Here is a 20,171-nt window from a genome sequence, read left to right as displayed (position 1 = left end):
AGGCCATGGGGATAAGTCTGCAGGTGACAGTAAGGGGCCCCAGGCTGGAGAACAGTGCCAGCGGGCACCAGCTGGACAGATTCATTCCCAAGCAGGATCGGAGACCTAAGACCGGGACAGGAGTAGCGGAGATAATGTTCCCGGCACCATTCTCAATTGGAACAAGAGGCTGAAAGGAGTTGGTGACAGGAAAGGCACAGGTGGGACACAGACTCTCCGAGGATACAGATGGGACACGGATTGTCCAAGGATACAGGTGGGACACAGACAGTCCAAGGAGATAGCTGAGTTTGCTGAGAGAAGGGAAGCTGACAGACAAGATAGAGCCTGTCAGGATGGCAGGGAAAGATATGAAGAAGATGACTCACACTTTCCTTGTGCTGCCTATGTGATGAAAATTTTGTTGTCCAGTAAAGTTGTTTTGTTTAAAAATACTTGTGACTCTGAACCATTTTGTGAAGCCAGAGTGACAGCATCTGAGAAGAACCTGGCAGTAACCGTAAGTGTTTTGCAGCGCACTCTGCACACACAGCAAGAGAGACTTTACATTTCATCTGTGGGGCGCCAGGGTGTGGGAACCATGCAGCCTGTTGCCACGATTACCACCCTGGCCGCCTTACACCCCGCAGCAACACCCATGATCAGTGCTTGCACAGATCGTGTTCATTTAGCCCCTCTGATGCTGCTGTCCGTAGTGACAGCGACATCGAGGAACATCGTGCAGGGAATGGGAAACTGATACAATCACGTCCTGATGGTTTCCATGAGGACCCCCTGCCGCAAGATGGCCGTGAGGCTCTTCAAGGAACGTGGCATGTCTGTACCTGCTCAGAGCAGGGCCTGAGGTACTTCTTCCCTGCCTGCCAGATGCTGATGTGATGTTCTGCAGTGCAGAAGCATTGCAGAGCATCTGACCAGTGATCTGATCCTGTACAGAAATGTCCCATCCTGGACATGTTAAGCATGCCGAGATGAGGAGACTTAAAGCCGAAATGCTCCTCTGGAAAATATGCAAATTGTCTCTTCAGAGAAGAAGAGGACTAGAACTCTAGTGACACTTATAGGAAGTAGCAATCCTAGAAATCAATGTCGGCCATTTAACAAGCCTTGTTACATGACTTAGGATAAAAGCCAAAACCAGAATCTCAATTTGCAGTACCCCAAAACACAGTGTCTGCTAATTTTAGATTTTGGTCTCTTCAACTCCGCATGCTTAACATGTCACTCTCAACAAGGAAAAACGTTACCCCTTGGATACTGGTCAGATGCCTCTCACACAGCCAAACAAGATCTCACACTTTGCACTGATGAGGGGCAGTGGCTGCAAAGTGATATTCTGGTTTTGGCTTTTATCCTAAGTCTTGTGACACAGCTTGTTAAAGGGTCAACATTGACCTCTAAGATTTCTACTTCCTATAGGTGGCACTAGAGTTCTAGTTCTCTTCCTATCTGAAGAGACAATTTGCATATTTTCCAGAGGAGCATTGCAGCTTTGCTATATGCACATGTTACAGATTTGACTGTGGAATTTTCTGTGCAGATTCTGCATTTCTTGGCAGAAAACGCAGGTCAGAATCTGCACCTTTTCTTAGTATGTGCACACGTTGCAGATTTTTGTGCGGATTTCTTCCTTTTTTTTTTACCTCTGCAGATTTCTATTATGGAACAGGTGCAGAAACGCAGCAGATCTGCAAAAAGATTTGTCATGGTCCTTTTTTTGAATCTGCTGCATTTTCCGTGCAGATTTTTCCACACCATTAGCACAGCATTTTTTTTTTGCCATTGATTTACATTGTACTGTAAATCACTTGCGGATCTGCAGCGTTTCTGTGCGGAAAAAAACACTGCAGATCTGCAGGAAATCTGCAACGTGTGCACATACCCTAAGTCTCCTCATCTCGGCTTGCATAATATGTCACTCTCCGCAAGGAGAAACGTTACTTCTTGGATACCATGTAAAATCTCTGAAATTTGTGATTCAGACAGAACCCATGGCAGAAGATTCCCTATCATTAGGCAGATGGAAGCCATGTGGATGCCATAGGACTTGTGATCTAGTGGTATTCTTTTTAGGATTCCATAAAAGTGCCGTCGGCCACAGTTTTGTACACTTCTGAAAAGGACATCATTGAACAGAGGTCAGACGGAGTCCAGAGTAACTCCGCTGCCTCATTATAGTGACTAGATCCCTCGGGGGTTTAATCTGTCACGTCAATCAGAGATTTAGATGGAAACCCCAAAGTGCTCAGCGTAGAGCGCTGGATAAACGTGATCTCAAACGCTATGTAAAATGTTCCCAATAACAGCTTCAACTCAGTCCTCAAAAAAGCAAGTTCCAACTCAGGTACGTCATCTGTTAACGGAAATATAGGGGGCTTCCATGTTACTGGTAGAACAACAGCTCTGGAAAAGCGAAATGGCTCCTCGGACCCGAAAAGAAATTCAGTAAAATTCCCTTCTAAGCCTAGTGTGCCTAAACCACATTAAGTGTCCACATTATTGGCATTTTTGGTGCGTCTTTCTAAAAGCAGAGCTAGGCATAATGTACTGGTGACTGCAAGGTATTAATCACTACAGCGTACTGGTCACTACAAGGGCAGTTTGCAATTTTCAACCAGCAATATCCACTACTGCTTGTTTCTGGAAAACACCCATGGAGTCAAAATCGTCACTACATCTGTAGATAAATTCCCAAAGGGTTATAGTTTCCAAAATGTGGTCACTTGAGAGGGGATTCTGCTTTTCTAGCACTTAGGGGCTCTTTATATGGAATCCACAAAGTATTCTAGGAAAATCTGCACTCCAGGAGGCAAATATTGTGCTCTGTCTATCCCGAGTCTCTCCCTATGGCTAAGTTGTACTGTACATCCACATATGGAGCATTTCTGCATTCAGCAGAAATTGTGGGACAAATTTTTGTGCCATTTTTACCCATTTCCCAGTATGAAAATGTAGAACTTAGGACTAACACACAATCTTGGTGGTAAAAATGTAAATTTTTTCTTCACTGCCCAATGGTATAAAAGTCTGTGACACACCTGTGGGGTTAATATAATCACTGCACCCCTAGATGAATTCTTTGAGAGGTTTATTTTGTAAAATGGGCTAACATATGGGGGGTTCTGCTGTTCTGGCAACTTAGGGACCAATGTAGCATGGCACCCTCAAACAAGTGCAGCAAAATCTGCACTGTAATACGACACTACTTCCCTTCTGAGCTTTGCATTGTGCCTCAAAAAACAGTGGCCAAAAGCCAGAACAAAACGACCAAAAGTCCGTATTCGAATCTATACCAAAATTACTTTATTAGAGAAAAATATACAGAACAATATAGACACAGGATAAGAAAATAGTGCAAGGGATTGACAGCCACTGCCAAAGAGTACGATAAACAAGTTAGTGTGGACGGGCACGTGGAACCCCCACATCAGATGTGCTATTGCTGTGTGCGATAGAATAAATAATGCAGTGGTCAGATACAAAAAAGTAAGCAATAAATCATTTATAATATCAATTTAGGAAAATCGGACCACAACCGGGCATCCTTATACTGATGGTACAAACGTATACCAGAATTAGCAGTAGCCTATTATCCTAAGAAAAATTCACTAGCAGTCCCGGTATGCATAAACATTTACATGCCGCAGCAACCCTCTATGCTGAAAATGCAAAAAATACACCAAAATTGGCAGCAGCACGTTATACATAGGAAAAGGCTAAGGGAAAATTCACTAGCGATCTCAGTACGTACAAACGTTTGCACAGACGTTACATACCACAGCAATGTGATGTGGGGGTGCAACGGAGCCGTCCACACACCCCAACGATCGTTTCAGATACTCTCCTTCCTCAGGGGGCATGCCCTATTCAGCATAAAGGGTTGCTGCGGCATGTAAATGTTTATGTATACCGGGACTGCTAGTGAATTTTTCTTAGGATAATAGGCTACTGCTAATTCCGGTATACGTTTGTACCATCAGTATAAGGATGCCCGGTTGTGGTCCGATTTTCCTAAATTGATATTATAAATGATTTATTGCTAACTTTTTTGTATCTGACCACTGCATTATTTATTCTATCGCACACAGCAATAGCACATCTGATGTGGGGGTTCCACGTGCTCGTCCACACTAACTTGTTTATCGTACTCTTTGGCAGTGGCTGTCAATCCCTTGCACTATTTTCTTATCCTGTGTCTATATTGTTCTGTATATTTTTCTCTAATAAAGTAATTTTGGTATAGATTTGAATACGGACTTTTGGTCATTTTGTTCTGGCTTTTGGCCACTGTTTTTTGTTCATTTAATTATTTACGACTTGTCCAGTCTATTAGGTCCATTGGATAACAGCAGGCGAGGCTCTATTTCTCGGACAATATTTTTTTCTATTGTGATGTATTATAAACCTCTGCCATGCTGATAATGTGTGTGAGCTATTATCTTTGCTATTGTGCCTCAAAAGTAGTTTTGACCATATATGGGGTATTGGTGAATTCATGAGAAATTGCACAATAAATTTTGCAGTACAGTTTCTCCTGTTACCCTTCTGAAAATACAAACTTTAGAGCTAAAAAAGATTTTTGCGTTAAAAATGTGATTTTTTTGTTTTATTTTCACGGCTTAATGTTATAAACCTCTGTGAAGCACCTGGGGGTTCAAGGTGCTCAATGCACATCTAGCTACCGTACATACTTGAGTATAAGCCGAGATTTTCAGCCCATTTTTTTAGGCTAAAAGTGCCCCTCTTGGCTTATACTCGAGTCACAATCCCAGGGGGTCGGCGGGGGAGGGGGAGTGGCAGGAGTGGCAGCTGTCACATCATACTCACCTGCTCCCAGCACGGTCTCTGCTTCCCGATGGTCTCTGTTATGAACCTGGTGGTTAGGAGCACCTGGAATGACCTGATGGTTAAACTAGATGACAGGACAAGCTCTGGGAAGTGGGAACTCTGCTGACCGCAAATTCTAATCCTATCACACACACTAGAAATAGCCGTGGAGCGTACCTAACTCTCCCTAGACGCCTCTTCACAGCCTAAGAGCTAACTACCCCTATAGATAGGAAATAAAGCCTTACCTTGCCTCAGAGAAATTCCCCAAAGGAAAAGGCAGCCCCCCACAAATATTGACTGTGAGTTAAGAGGAAAGTCACAAACACAGGAATGAAACAGGTTTCAGCAAAGGATGCCAGTCTTCACTAAATAGACAGAGGATAGGAAAGGGATCTATGCGGTCAGCACAAAAAACTACAAAATGCCACGCAGAGTGTGCAAAAGACCCCCGCACCGACTCACGGTGCAGAGGTGCCACTCTGCACCCCAGAGCTTCCAGCTAGCAAGGCAATATCATGTTAGCAAGCTGGACTAGAACTTAGCAAGTACTAAGAAATATATTCAATACACAATGAACAACAAATGAACTAGCAGGGACTTAGCTTCTGCTGGAGTAGACAGGTCATCAGAAAGATCCGAGATAGATCTGAACCAGTACTGATACATTGACAGCTGGTATGAAGTAACGATCTGAGTGGAGTTAAATAGAGAAGCCAGCCTAGCCGCAAACGAAAGCAGCTGAGGAAGCAACCTCAAGAACCAGCAGTTCCACTCACAGCCACCAGAGGGAGTCTGTTGTGGATTCTGTTTGTGGGCTCCCTCTGGTGGTTACTGCTGGTACTGGGTGACTTTGGTGGGTTGCGGCCTTTGGTTTCCACCTGTCCATCAGAGGCTGGGTGTTTCCTATTTTACCTGGCCTTTCTGTCATTCCCTTGCCGGCTATCAATGTATTCAGATGTGCTCTGTTTGGTTCCTGCCTACCTGCTCCCAGATCTTTCAGGATAAGCTAAGTGCTGATTTTCAGTTGTTTGTTTTTTTTGTCCAGCTTGCTTATTATGTCTCTATGCTAGCTGGTAGCTCTAGTGGACTGAGGTTCTCCCCATGTGCCATGAGTTGGCACATGGGTTCTTGTAATCTCAGGATGGTTTTTTTGATTAGGGTTTTTTGCTGACCGCTCAGTTCCCTTTTGTATCGTTCTGCTTTCTAGTTTACAGCGGGCCTCAATTTGCTAAAGCTATATATATCATCTCTATGTGTGTGCCTTCCTCTCATTTCACCGTCAATACATGTGGGGGGCAACTATATCTTTTGGGGTTCATTCCTCTGGAGGCAAGTGAGGTCTTTATTTTCTCTGCAGTGCTAGTTAGCTCTTAGGCTGGTGCGTGGCGTCTAGAACCAACGTAGGCACGCTCCCTGGCTATCTCTAGTTGCGTTTGTCAGGCGTAGGGCAGCGGTCAGCCCAGGTTCCATCACCCTAGAGCTCGTCCGTTATTTATTTGTACTTTGCTTGTCCTGTGCTATCCCTAGCCATTGGGATTCATGACAGTATAGCCGGCCCACAAAGTGTTAATTGTTTGGGCTGAAGCAGGAGAAAAAGACGTGTGTAAGGGAAATTTTTTTTTTTTTTTCCCTTCAGAGTTTTGCTGCCTAGCCCTTAATTGCTGTCTAGCTGCTTCTTACCTCCTCTTAACCCTTGAATGGCTCTGATCTTAGCTGTTTAACATGGATGTCCAGAGTTTGGCTTCCAGCCTGAGTAATCTCGCGGCAAAAGTTCAAAACATACAGGATTTTGTTGTTCACACTCCCATGTCTGAACCTAGAATTCCTATTCCAGAGTTCTTTTCTGGAGATAGATCTACCTTCCTGAATTTCAGGAACAATTGTAAATTGTTTCTTTCTTTAAAATCTCGCTCCTCTGGAGACCCTGCTCAACAGGTCAAGATTGTAATATCTTTCCTGCGGGGCGACCCTCAGAATTGGGCATTTGCATTGGCACCAGGGGATCCTGCATTGCTCAGTGTGGATGCGTTTTTTCTGGCATTGGGATTGCTCTATGAGGAACCTAACCTGGAGATTCAGGCTGAAAAGGCTTTATTAGCCCTTTCTCAGGGGCAGGATGAAGCAGAAATATATTGTCAAAAATTTCGGAAATGGTCGGTGCTTACTCAGTGGAATGAGTGCGCCCTGGCTGCAAACTTCAGAAATGGTCTTTCTGAGGCCATTAAGGATATTATGGTGGGGTTCCCTACGCCTACAGGTCTGAATGAGTCTATGGCTATGGCCATTCAGATTGATCGGCGTTTACGGGAGCGCAAACCCGTGCACCAGTTGGCGGTGTCGTCTGAACAGGCACCTGAGACTATGCAATGTGATAGAATTCAGTCCAGAAGTGAACGGCAAAATTATAGGCGGAAAAATGGATTGTGTTTTTATTGTGGTGATTCAGCTCATGTTATATCAGCATGCTCTAAACGCACAAAAAGGGTTGATAAATCTTTTGCCATTGGTACTCTGCAGCCCAAGTTCATTTTGTCTGTGACTCTGATTTTTTCACTGTCTTCCATTTCCGTTGATGCCTATGTGGATTCGGGCGCTGCCCTGAGTCTTATGGATTGGTCATTTGCTAAACGCTGCGGTTTTAGTCTGGAGCCTCTGGAAGTTCCTATTCCTCTGAAGGGAATTGACTTTACACCATTGGCTATGAATAAACCGCAGTATTGGACACAAGTGACCATGCGCATGACTCCCGTTCATCAGGAGGTGATTCGCTTCCTTGTACTGTATAATTTACATGATGTACTAGTGCTTGGTCTGCCATGGTTACAAACTCATAATCCTGTCCTGGACTGGAAAACAATGTCTGTGTTAAGCTGGGGATGTCAGGGGGTTCATGATGATGCACCTCCGATTTCAATCGCTTCATCTACTCCTTCTGAGATCCCTGCGTTTTTGTCTGACTATAGGGATGTTTTTGAGGAGCCTAAGCTCAATTCGCTCCCTCCTCATAGAGAGTGTGACTGTGCTATAGAATTGATTCCTGGCAGTAAGTTCCCTAAGGGTCGTTTATTTAATCTGTCACTGCCAGAGCATACTGCTATGCGGAATTATATTAAGGAGTCCTTGGAAAAGGGACATATTCGTCCATCTTCGTCCCCTCTGGGAGCAGGTTTTTTTTTCGTGGCAAAAAAAGATGGTTCCCTGAGGCCTTGTATAGATTATCGCCTTCTGAATAAGATTACAGTCAAATATCAGTATCCATTGCCATTATTGACTGATTTGTTTGCTCGCATTAAGGGGGCTAGGTGGTTCACTAAGATAGATCTTCGCGGTGCGTATAATCTGGTGCAGATAAAACAGGGTGATGAGTGGAAAACCGCATTTAATACGCCTGAGGGCCATTTTGAGTATTTGGTAATGCCTTTTGGACTCTCCAATGCTCCGTCAGTCTTTCAGTCCTTTATGCACAATATTTTCCGTGAATATCTGGATAAGTTTATGATTGTGTATTTGGATGATATTTTGGTGTTTTCTGATGACTGGGAGTCTCATGTTCTACAGGTCAGGAAGGTGTTTCAGGTTCTGCGGGCCAATTCTCTGTTTGTAAAGGGCTCAAAGTGTCTCTTCGGAGTCCAGAAGATTTCTTTTTTGGGGTACATTTTTTCTCCTTCTACTATTGAGATGGATCCCTGTTGTGAATTTGGATTCTGGGCTCCCCCGGTGGCTACTGGTGGAATTGAACTGGTGTCTTCATCTTCTCTGTTCACCTGTTCCCATCAAGATGTGGGAGTCGCTATATAACCTTGCTGCTCTGTTAGTTGCTTGCCGGTCAACAATGTTATCAGAAGCCTCTCTGTGCTTGTTCCTGCTCCTAGACAACTACTAGATAAGTTGGACTCTTGTCCATGTTTGTTTTTGCATTTTGTTCCAGTTCACAGCTGTAGTTTCGTTACTGTGTCTGGAAAGCTCTTGCGAACGGGAATTGCCACTCTGGTGTTATGAGTTAATGCCAGAGTTTTAAAGTAATTTCTGGATGGTGTTTTTTGATAGGGTTTTCAGCTGACCATGAAAGTGTCCTTTCTGTCTTCTGCTATGTAGTAAGTGGACCTCAAATTTGCTAAACCTATTTTCATTCTACGTTTGTTATTTCATCTCAACTCACCGCCAATACATGTGGGGGGCCTCTGTCTCCTTTCAGGGTATTTCTCTAGAGGTGAGCTAGGACTAATATTTTCCTCTGCTAGCTTTATTTAGTCCTCCGGCTGGGCTGGGCATCTAGAATCAACGTAGGCATGCTACCCGGCCACTGCTAGTTGTGCGTTAGGTTTAGTTCATGGTCAGCTCAGTTCCCATCTTCCAAGAGCTAGTTCCTATATATGCTTATGCTATGTTCTCTTGCCATTGAGATCATGACAGTTTGACCGGCCCGCAAAGTGTTAATTGCTTGGGCTGAAGCAGGAGAAAAAGAAGTGTTGAAGGGAAATTTATTTTTTTTTCCCCCTCAGAGTTTTGCTGCCTAGCCCTTAATTGCTGTCTAGCTGCTTCTTACCTCCTCTTAACCCTTGAATGGCTCTGTGTCCACCTGTTTGTAATGGATCTTCAGAGTGTAACTGCAGGTTTGAATAATCTCGCCACGAAGGTACAAAATTTGCAAGATTTTGTTTGTCATGCACCTGTATCTGAGCCGAGAATTCCTTTGCCGGAATTTTTCTCGGGGAATAGATCCGGGTTTCAGAATTTTCGAAATAATTGCAAATTATTTTTGTCTCTGAAATCTCGCTCTGCCGGAGACCCTGCACAGCAGGTCAGGATTGTGATTTCCTTGCTCCGGGGCGACCCTCAAGACTGGGCTTTTTCATTGACACCAGGGGATCCTGCGTTGCTCAATGTGGATGCGTTTTTTCTGGCCTTGGGGTTGCTTTATGACGAACCTCATTTGGAGCTTCAGGCAGAAAAAACTTTGATGTCCCTATCTCAGGGGCAAGATGAAGCGGAAATTTACTGCCAAAGATTCCGTAAATGGTCTGTGCTTACTCAGTGGAATGAGTGCGCCCTGGCGGCGACTTTCAGAGAGGGTCTCTCTGATGCCATTAAGGATGTTATGGTGGGGTTCCCTGTGCCTGCGGGTCTGAATGAGTCCATGACAATGGCTATTCAGATCGATAGGTGTTTGCGGGAGCGCAAACCAGTGCACCATCTGGCGGTGTCCACTGAGAAGTCGCCAGAGAGTATGCAGTGTGATAGAATTCTGTCCCGAAGCGAGCGGCAGAATTTTAGACGGAAAAATGGGTTGTGTTTCTATTGTGGTGATTCTACTCATGTTATATCAGCATGCTCTAAGCGCACTAAAAAGCTTGGTAAATCTGTTTCCATTTGCACCTTACCGTCTAAATTTATTCTATCTGTGACCCTGATTTGCTCTTTGTCATCTATTACCACGGACGCCTATGTCGACTCTGGCGCCGCTTTGAGTCTTATGGATTGGTCCTTTGCCAAACGCTGTGGGTATGATTTAGAGCCTTTGGAGACTCCTATTCCTCTGAAGGGGATTGACTCCACCCCATTGGCTAATAATAAACCACAATACTGGACACAAGTAACTATGCGTATTAATCCGGATCACCAGGAGATTATTCGCTTTCTGGTGCTGTATAATCTACATGATGATTTGGTGCTAGGATTGCCTTGGCTGCAATCTCACAACCCAGTCCTCGACTGGAGAGCTATGTCTGTGTTGAGCTGGGGATGTAAGGGGGCTCATGGGGATGTACCTGTGGTTTCCATTTCATCATCCATTCCCTCTGAAATTCCTGAGTTCCTGTCTGACTATCGTGACGTCTTTGAAGAATCCAAGCTTGGTTCGTTACCTCCGCACCGAGAGTGCGATTGTGCCATAGATTTAATCCCGGGTAGTAAATACCCAAAGGGTCGTTTATTTAATCTGTCTGTGCCTGAACATGCTGCTATGCGAGAATATATAAAGGAGTCCTTGGAAAAGGGACATATTCGTCCATCGTCATCTCCCTTAGGAGCCGGTTTTTTCTTTGTGTCAAAAAAAGACGGCTCTTTGAGACCATGTATTGATTATCGGCTTTTGAATAAAATCACTGTTAAATATCAATACCCATTGCCGTTGCTGACTGATTTGTTTGCTCGCATAAAGGGGGCCAAGTGGTTCTCTAAGATTGACCTTCGTGGGGCATATAATTTGGTGCGAATCAGGCAGGGGGATGAGTGGAAAACCGCATTTAATACGCCCGAGGGCCACTTTGAGTATTTAGTGATGCCTTTTGGTCTTTCTAATGCTCCGTCAGTTTTCCAGTCCTTTATGCATGATATTTTTCGCGATTGTTTGGATAGATTTATGATTGTGTATCTGGATGATATTCTGATTTTTTCGGATGACTGGGACTCTCATGTCCAGCAAGTCAGGAGGGTTTTTCAGGTTTTGCGGTCTAATTCTTTGTGTGTGAAGGGTTCTAAGTGTGTTTTTGGGGTACAGAGGATTTCCTTTTTGGGATATATTTTTTCCCCCTCTTCCATTGAAATGGATCCTGTCAAGGTTCAAGCTATTTGTGATTGGACGCAGCCCTCTTCTCTTAAGAGTCTTCAGAAATTTTTGGGCTTTGCTAACTTTTATCGTCGATTTATTGCTGGTTTTTCGGATATTGCTAAGCCATTGACCGATTTGACTAAGAAGGGTGCTGATGTTGCTGATTGGTCCCCTGATGCTGTGGAGGCCTTTCGGGAGCTTAAGCGCCGTTTTTCCTCTGCCCCTGTGTTGCGTCAGCCTGATGTTGCTCTACCTTTTCAGGTTGAGGTCGACGCTTCTGAGATCGGAGCTGGGGCAGTGTTGTCGCAGAAAAGTTCTGACTGCTCCGTGATGAGGCCTTGTGCCTTCTTTTCCCGTAAATTTTCGCCCGCTGAGCGGAATTATGATGTTGGGAATCGGGAGCTTTTGGCCATGAAGTGGGCTTTTGAGGAGTGGCGCCATTGGCTTGAGGGGGCCAGACATCAGGTGGTGGTATTGACTGACCACAAAAATTTGATTTATCTTGAGACCGCCAGGCGCCTGAATCCTAGACAGGCGCGCTGGTCATTATTTTTCTCTCGGTTTAATTTTGTGGTGTCATACCTACCGGGTTCTAAGAATGTTAAGGCGGACGCCCTTTCTAGGAGTTTTGAGCCTGACTCGCCTGGTAACTCTGAGCCCACAGGTATCCTTAAGGATGGAGTGGTATTGTCAGCCGTTTCTCCAGACCTGCGGCGGGCCTTGCAGGAGTTTCAGGCGGAGAGACCTGATCGTTGCCCACCTGATAAACTGTTTGTTCCTGATGATTGGACCAGTAGAGTCATCTCTGAGGTTCATTCTTCTGCGTTGGCAGGTCATCCTGGCATTTTTGGTACCAGGGATTTGGTGGCAAGGTCCTTCTGGTGGCCTTCCCTGTCACGAGATGTGCGAGGCTTTGTGCAGTCTTGTGACGTTTGTGCTCGGGCCAAGCCTTGTTGTTCTCGGGCTAGTGGATTATTGTTGCCCTTGCCTATTCCTAAGAGGCCTTGGACGCACATCTCGATGGATTTTATTTCAGATCTGCCTGTTTCTCAGAAGATGTCTGTCATCTGGGTGGTGTGTGACCGTTTTTCTAAGATGGTCCATTTGGTTCCTCTGCCCAGGTTGCCTTCTTCTTCCGAGTTGGTTCCTCTGTTTTTTCAAAATGTTGTTCGTTTGCATGGTATTCCTGAGAATATCGTTTCTGACAGAGGGACCCAATTCGTGTCTAGATTTTGGCGGGCATTCTGTGCTAGGATGGGCATAGATTTATCTTTTTCGTCCGCTTTCCATCCTCAGACGAATGGCCAGACCGAGCGGATTAATCAGACCCTGGAGACATATCTGAGGTGTTTTGTGTCTGCTGACCAGGATGATTGGGTTGCTTTTTTGCCATTGGCGGAGTTCGCTCTCAATAATCGGGCCAGCTCTGCCACTTTGGTGTCCCCGTTTTTCTGTAATTCGGGGTTTCATCCTCGATTTTCCTCTGGTCAGGTGGAATCTTCGGATTGTCCTGGAGTGGATGCTGTGGTGGAGAGATTGCATCAGATCTGGGGGCAGGTGGTGGACAATTTGAGGTTGTCCCAGGAGAAGACTCAGCTTTTTGCCAACCGCCACCGTCGTGTTGGTCCTCGGCTTTCTGTTGGGGATTTGGTGTGGTTGTCTTCTCGTTTTGTCCCTATGAGGGTCTCTTCTCCTAAGTTTAAGCCTCGGTTTATCGGCCCGTATAAGATATTGGAGATTCTTAACCCTGTTTCCTTCCGTTTGGACCTCCCTGCATCCTTTTCTATTCATAACGTTTTTCATCGGTCATTATTGCGCAGGTATGAGGTACCGGTTGTGCCTTCCGTTGAGCCTCCTGCTCCGGTGTTGGTTGAGGGTGAGTTGGAGTACGTTGTGGAGAAAATCTTGGACTCTCGTGTTTCCAGACGGAGACTCCAGTATCTGGTCAAGTGGAAGGGATACGGCCAGGAGGATAATTCTTGGGTGAATGCATCTGATGTTCATGCCTCCGATCTGGTTCGTGCCTTTCATAGGGCCCATCCTGATCGCCCTGGTGGTTCTGGTGAGGGTTCGGTGCCCCCTCCTTGAGGGGGGGGGTACTGTTGTGAATTTGGATTCTGGGCTCCCCCGGTGGCTACTGGTGGAATTGAACTGGTGTCTTCATCTTCTCTGTTCACCTGTTCCCATCAAGATGTGGGAGTCGCTATATAACCTTGCTGCTCTGTTAGTTGCTTGCCGGTCAACAATGTTATCAGAAGCCTCTCTGTGCTTGTTCCTGCTCCTAGACAACTACTAGATAAGTTGGACTCTTGTCCATGTTTGTTTTTGCATTTTGTTCCAGTTCACAGCTGTAGTTTCGTTACTGTGTCTGGAAAGCTCTTGCGAACGGGAATTGCCACTCTGGTGTTATGAGTTAATGCCAGAGTTTTAAAGTAATTTCTGGATGGTGTTTTTTGATAGGGTTTTCAGCTGACCATGAAAGTGTCCTTTCTGTCTTCTGCTATGTAGTAAGTGGACCTCAAATTTGCTAAACCTATTTTCATTCTACGTTTGTTATTTCATCTCAACTCACCGCCAATACATGTGGGGGGCCTCTGTCTCCTTTCGGGGTATTTCTCTAGAGGTGAGCTAGGACTAATATTTTCCTCTGCTAGCTTTATTTAGTCCTCCGGCTGGGCTGGGCATCTAGAATCAACGTAGGCATGCTACCCGGCCACTGCTAGTTGTGCGTTAGGTTTAGTTCATGGTCAGCTCAGTTCCCATCTTCCAAGAGCTAGTTCCTATATATGCTTATGCTATGTTCTCTTGCCATTGAGATCATGACAGATCCCGTCAAGGTTCAGGCTATTTGTGACTGGACACAACCTACATCTGTTAAGAGCCTTCAGAAGTTCTTGGGGTTTGCTAATTTCTATCGTCGGTTCATTGCTAATTTTTCCAGTATTGTTAAACCTTTGACTGATTTGACTAAAAAGGGTGCTGATGTTGCTGATTGGTCTCCTGCGGCCGTGGAGGCCTTTCAGGAACTTAAGTGCCGGTTTTCTTCTGCTCCTGTGTTGTGTCAACCAGATGTTTCACTTCCTTTTCAGGTTGAGGTTGATGCTTCCGAGATTGGTGCGGGGGCGGTTTTGTCACAGAGAAGTTCTAATGGCTCGGTGATGAAGCCATGTGCATTATTCTCTAGAAAATTCTCGCCCGCCGAGCGCAATTATGATGTGGGTAATCGGGAGCTTTTGGCCATGAAGTGGGCATTTGAGGAGTGGCGTCATTGGCTTGAGGGTGCTAAACATCGTGTGGTGGTCTTGACTGATCAAAAGAATCTCATTTACCTTGAGTCTGCCAGGCGTTTGAATCCTAGACAGGCTCGTTGGTCGTTGTTTTTTTCTCGTTTCAATTTCGTGGTTTCATACCTGCCAGGTTCAAAGAATGTGAAGGCAGATGCTCTTTCCAGGAGTTTTGTGCCTGACTCTCCTGGAGACTCTGGGCCTACTGGTATCCTTAGGGATGGGGTAATAGTGTCCGCCGTATCCCCAGACTTGCGACGTGCATTGCAGGAGTTTCAGGTGGATAAACCGGATCGTTGTCCACCAGAAAGACTGTTTGTTCCGGATGATTGGACCAGTAGAGTCATCTCCGAGGTCCATTCTTCTGTGTTGGCTGGTCATCCTGGAATATTTGGTACTAGAGACTTGGTGGCCAGGTCTTTTTGGTGGCCTTCCTTGTCTAGGGATGTGCGTACCTTTGTGCAGTCTTGTGAAGTGTGTGCTCGAGCTAAGCCTTGCTGTTCTCGGGCCAGTGGGTTGTTGTTATCCTTGCCCATCCCGAAGAGGCCTTGGACGCACATTTCCATGGATTTTATTTCTGATCTCCCGGTTTCACAGAAAATGTCCGTTATCTGGGTTGTGTGTGACCGCTTTTCTAAGATGGTTCATTTGGTGCCCTTGCCTAAGTTGCCCTCCTCCTCTGAGTTGGTCCCTTTATTTTTTCAGAACGTGGTTCGTTTGCATGGGATTCCGGAGAATATCGTTTCTGATAGGGGATCCCAGTTTGTGTCTAGATTTTGGCGGACGTTTTGTGCCAAGATGGGCATTGATTTGTCTTTCTCGTCTGCATTCCATCCTCAGACGAATGGCCAGACGGAGCGAACTAATCAGACCTTGGAAACTTATTTGAGGTGTTTTGTTTCTGCTGATCAAGATGACTGGGTTGCTTTTTTGCCACTGGCCGAATTTGCTCTTAATAATCGGGCTAGTTCTGCCACATTGGTCTCTCCTTTTTTTTGTAATTCGGGGTTTCATCCTCGGTTTTCCTCTGGTCAGGTGGAGTCTTCGGATTGTCCTGGAGTGGACGTGGTGGTGGACAGGCTACATCAGATTTGGAATCAGGTGGTGGACAATTTGAAGTTATCTCAGGAGAAGACTCAGCAGTTTGCTAATCGCCGTCGCCGCGTGGGTCCCCGACTTCTTGTTGGGGATTTGGTGTGGTTGTCTTCTCGTTTTGTCCCTATGAAGGTCTCTTCTCCTAAGTTCAAGCCTCGGTTCATCGGTCCTTATAGGATCTCGGAGATTCTTAACCCTGTATCTTTTCGTTTGGATCTCCCAGCATCGTTTGCTATTCATAATGTGTTCCATCGGTCGTTGTTGCGGAGGTATGAGGTGCCCGTTGTTCCTTCGGTTGAGCCTCCTGCTCCGATGCTGGTGGAGGGAGAATTGGAGTATGTTGTTGAGAAGATCTTGGATTCTCATGTTTCCAGACGCAAACTCCAGTATTTGGTTAAGTGGAAGGGTTATGGTCAGGAGGATAATTCCTGGGTGGTCGCCTCCGATGTTCATGCGACTGATTTGGTCCGCGCCTTCCATAGAGCTCACCCTGATCGCCCTGGGGGTTCTCGTGAGGGTTCGGTGACCCCTCCTCAAGGGGGGGGTACTGTTGTGGATTCTGTTTGTGGGCTCCCTCTGGTGGTTACTGCTGGTACTGGGTGACTTTGGTGGGTTGCGGCCTTTGGTTTCCACCTGTCCATCAGAGGCTGGGTGTTTCCTATTTTACCTGGCCTTTCTGTCATTCCCTTGCCGGCTATCAATGTATTCAGATGTGCTCTGTTTGGTTCCTGCCTACCTGCTCCCAGATCTTTCAGGATAAGCTAAGTGCTGATTTTCAGTTGTTTGGTTTTTTTGTCCAGCTTGCTTATTATGTCTCTATGCTAGCTGGTAGCTCTAGTGGACTGAGGTTCTCCCCATGTGCCATGAGTTGGCACATGGGTTCTTGTAATCTCAGGATGGTTTTTTTGATTAGGGTTTTTTGCTGACCGCTCAGTTCCCTTTTGTATCGTTCTGCTTTCTAGTTTACAGCGGGCCTCAATTTGCTAAAGCTATATATATCATCTCTATGTGTGTGCCTTCCTCTCATTTCACCGTCAATACATGTGGGGGGCAACTATATCTTTTGGGGTTCATTCCTCTGGAGGCAAGTGAGGTCTTTATTTTCTCTGCAGTGCTAGTTAGCTCTTAGGCTGGTGCGTGGCGTCTAGAACCAACGTAGGCACGCTCCCTGGCTATCTCTAGTTGCGTTTGTCAGGCGTAGGGCAGCGGTCAGCCCAGGTTCCATCACCCTAGAGCTCGTCCGTTATTTATTTGTACTTTGCTTGTCCTGTGCTATCCCTAGCCATTGGGATTCATGACAGGAGTCCACGGACAGAACTCGCCGAAGTACCATTCATGACCACAGGAGGGAGTTCGAGAACGGAATTCACAACAGGTCTCCGGCGCCCGCAGCTCTTCCTGTGTTCAGCGGTCACATGGTACCACTCATTAAAGTAATGAATATGGACGCGACTCCACTCCCATAGGCATGGAGTGCATATTCATTACTTTAATGAGCGGTACCATGTGGCCGCTGAACACCGGAACAAGTTGCCAGCGCACGCCAGAGACCATCGGAGAAGCAGGGGCTTGCAGAGATGTGTCAGGTGGAGTTGAGTATGACGGGGGAGGGTGAGCCATGCGATATTCACCTGTCCTCGTTCCACTGCCAGGCTCTGTCTTCCACGTCCTCTGGCTGTGATGTTCTGGTCAGAAGGCGCGATGACGTGTTTAGTGCGCGCCCTTTGCCTGAACACAGTCACTAAAAAGACCCGGCAGACACAGCGGCGGTGGAACGGAGACAGGTGAATATTGCAAGTGCCGGTGTCCTGAGCCAGCGGCGACTCCCGCACCTGGCCCAATAGCACGCCGGTGTCCCCGCCTGCTCAGGACATCGGCACCTCTCCCCCAGCACCGAGAGGTGAGTATGTCATTTTTTTTTTAAATTGCAGCAGCAGCATATGGGACACATTATTCTATGGAGCAGCTTATGGGGCCATCAACCTTTGTGCAGCATTATATGGGGCATAATATTCTATGGAGCATCTTATGGGGCCATCATTAACCTTTTATGCAGCATTATATGGGACGTATTATAATATGGAGCATCTTATGGGGCCCATCATGAACTTTATGGAGCATTATATGGGGCATATTTTGTATGGAGCATCTTATGGGGCACATCATGAACTGTATGGAGCATTATATGGGGCTCCTGATTCAATATGGATATTTCAAAACACAACCTACTGATGTCTCAATTTTACTTTCCTTGGTATCTATTTTTACTTTTGAAATGTACCAGTAGCTGCTGCATTTCCCACCCTAGGCTTAAACTCAAGTGAATTTTCCCAGTTTTTGTGGCAAAATTATGGGTCTTGACTTATACTCAGGTCGGCTTATACTTGAGTATATACTGTAAGTTCCAAAAGAGGTCTAGTTTCCAAGATGGTGTTACTTATGAGGGTTTCCACTATTTAGGCACAGAAGGGCCTCTCCAAACACAACATGGTATCCACTAATTATTCCAGCAAATTTTACATTCAAAAAGTCAAATGGCGTTCCTTCCATTCCAAGCCCTGCTGTGTGCCCAAACAGTTGTTTTCCTACACATATTGGATATCAGCATACTGTGGAGAAATTGCACAACAAATTTATATGGTGCAATTTCTCCTGTTAACCTTCAGAAAATGCAAAATTTGGAGCTAAAAAAGATTTATCTGTGAAAAATGTGATTTTTTTATTTTCACTGCTTAACGTTATAAACTTCTGTGAAGCACCTTGGGGTTCAAGGTGCTCAATACTCATCTATATAAGTTCTCGAAGAGGTCTAGTTTCCAAGATGGTGTCACTTGTGGGGGGTTTCCACTGTTTACTCACATTAGGGGCTCTCCAAATGCGACATGGCATCCGCTAATTATTCCAGTAAATTTTACATTCAAAAAGTCAAATGGCACTCCTTCCCTTCCAAGCCCTGCCGTACGCACAAGCAGTTGTTTTCCTCCTCATATTGAATATCAGTGTACTCTGGAGAAATTGCATAAGTTGTATGGAGCAATTTCTCCTTTTACCCTTCTGAAAATGCAAAATTTGGTGCTAAAAAGGTTTATTTTGGAAAATGTTTATTGTTTTATTTCCACGGCTCTACGTTATAAACTTAACTATTAAACTTAACTATTTCGTGTGACATGACTCTGATTTAAGGGCATAAAAATTAAAAGTTTTAAAATTGCAAAATTTTATAAATTTTTGCCACATTTCAGATTTTTCACAAATATACACAAGTCACATCAAAGAAATATTACCATTATCATGAAGTACAATATGTCTCAAGAAAACATTCTCAGAATCAGTGGGATCTATTGAAACGTTCCAGAGTTATGACCTAATAAAGTGACTGTGGTCAGAATTGTAAAAATTGGCTTGGTCAGGAAGGTGAAAACAGGCTTCGGGGTGGAGGGGTGAAGAAATGCAGAAAACTTGCATTTTTCACATTGGTCACTAGGTCTAATGCTTGATTTCTGTAATTGTTGAACCCTTGGAGTTCGGGTACCACAGTAGTGCTATGCCTGGAGACAAGTGAGATTCCCTTTGGCAGGTTATCACACACACAACACCTCCCAAATCCAGGCCAGGAGGGGGAGCTCAAAACTGTTTTAGAGCAGCTTCCCTGGATAAAGATCCTGGTTTGGAGGAGGAGTCAGTTTAATCTGTACAGAAAGTCTGTGTGCGAGGACAGACAGGGACGAAGCACAGTGGAGATACAGGACTCCAGGAGGCTACGAGAAAGGCCTCCAGGGAGTCGGTGCACAGAATCCGGGTACCGGGAGCCCGAGGCTTTTGTGGAACTATAAGACACAGAGCAGAACCGGAGGGCAGAGGATTACATGGACTTTGCCCATATTCACCTGTGGTACAGCAGCACCTTGGAGCTGGAGTCTCTGTGGAAAGACCCCAGTAAGCACAGCTCAAGCTGCCTACCATACAGGTACCAGTCCCAGGACAGGGGAACGAATTAGGACTTTGCTGGGAACACTTAGTGGCAGCAGGGACCTCAGTTACATCAAGAGCAGAGTGGAAGGCTTCTACCTGACCTGCCAAGGGGATTACGCTTGTCTCTGGACTGCCTGAACTCTTAATTCTCCTGTTGCCGTTGCCCTGGACTGTGGCCTGTCATCCGCAGTAAACCAGGTAAAGACTTACAACTTGTCTCCTCTCATTTATTCACCAGCTATACCATCCACGCCCTACACTGTAGGACCCCTGGGGACCCCGCTTCACCTGTGGGAAGTGTAACATCTGTGCTGCTGCAACATCCCCCAGAGGACCCCTTTAATGCAGTGTCTGTCCCCAATACTGACTGAACCCCACAGGTGGCGTCATGACAATCTTTTAACATTTTCCCCTTTAACGTTGAGGCCCAGGGCCACAGA

The sequence above is a fragment of the Ranitomeya variabilis genome, chromosome 1 (assembly GCF_051348905.1).
Source record: "Ranitomeya variabilis isolate aRanVar5 chromosome 1, aRanVar5.hap1, whole genome shotgun sequence".
Taxonomy (NCBI): Eukaryota; Metazoa; Chordata; class Amphibia; order Anura; family Dendrobatidae; genus Ranitomeya; species Ranitomeya variabilis.
This window is presented reverse-complemented; position numbering follows the sequence as displayed.